The sequence below is a fragment of the Empidonax traillii genome, unplaced genomic scaffold (assembly GCF_003031625.1).
Source record: "Empidonax traillii isolate 1590-97213 ecotype Southwest subspecies unplaced genomic scaffold, ASM303162v1 scaffold734:size1267433, whole genome shotgun sequence".
Lineage (NCBI taxonomy): Eukaryota > Metazoa > Chordata > Aves > Passeriformes > Tyrannidae > Empidonax > Empidonax traillii.
In genome coordinates this window covers 1158557-1159948 of record NW_020955927.1, presented here as the reverse complement: position 1 = coordinate 1159948, position 1392 = coordinate 1158557, and positions in this window count along the sequence as shown.

Genomic DNA, 1392 nt, shown 5'->3' with positions numbered 1-1392 from the left:
AATCCTGCCTGGGGTTGACTGAATGATTTATGAGATGATGTCAAATCCCCTCAGCTGCTGTCGGGCTCAGGATCTGCAGGATGCAGATCTGTGAATCCCGTGGGTTTCAGTGGATATCCTATTAACACAAACACCCCGATCTTCAGGATAAAATACCTCGTTCCCAGCGAAGAGGAGGGATCTGCGCAGATGAAGCTTTGGGTTGGATCTTCACTTTCAGCTTCGACATCTAAACCCAGACCTTAGTAATTTGTTCTTTTGGTGCTGCTCTTCTTAGGGCACAAAGATTTTTGGAAAGAGTAGGAAATTAGAGGTGAAAATCTCAATAACCGTTTTGATATCACCAAGAAGCTGCAGAGAGAATATTTAGGGAGGTCCTTAGGTACCTTCTTGGGGTTTGAAGTGCCTCCACGTGGGTCAAAATGCATCCCAGTTTCCTGATGGCACTGCCACTGAATTTCTGTATTTGAACTTCTTTGTTTTCCTAACCAAAAAACACAGAAAGTGGTTTATTTCAGTGCTTGCTCCCCTCTCCAGCTCGATTTCTTTGCCCAGAACAAGGTCAAATGCAATCACAGATTGGGGAGAAAGGAAGTAAATTCTAAAGGAAGAGCATCCCTTTGAAGGTAATTTGGAGTAAATCGCATTTCCTTGCCTAAATCGGTTCACCAGTGAGTTTGCATCCTGTTACTAGAGCATTCTCAGTGTAAAATAGGTAATAAAAGAGGAGAAGAAAGGAGTCAGGATCTTATTTTCTTGATTTTCCTCCTTAAAGGAGGCACCTTTAACTTCTGGAATTAGTGGTCACGAGTGCTGGGGGCAGAACATCCACAAGGACTGAACCAAAAAATGATTTATTTCAACAGGCTTTAAAACACACCTTGTGGAAATTGTCTCTTTATCTCTTTACCTTCCCTTAGAGCAGTTCAGGGAATATCAGAAGTAATTAGGGATTTTCTAGTTTATCCTACCAAGCATTCTGGTGTCATTAAAACTCTTAATATTAAGAGCAATCAATATCCAGGAGCTGCTTTTTTGCTTTGCTGAGCAATCCAGTGAGTTGAGGAGCTGTCTGATGTCGTGAGAGATACTCACCCAGGGACATTAAATCTACTACAATTAGTTGCCTAAATATGGTTAAATGTGTAGAGCATCACTCAGAACTAAATAATGTATGTGTTACTCCGAAGAACATCAGTAACTTATGAATTTCTATTAAGCCTGTTTCACTCATTTTTCATTAAACATGAGAGCTGTGACCTATCTAGAGATTTCTGGTTAAATTAAGGTAATTGAAGACTGCAAACAGCCAGGGTGAGACAGGAGCATATGTAAATGAGTTCATATAAATCTAAGGTAACAAAGAAAATTAATGTGGAAATGTGAATTTTT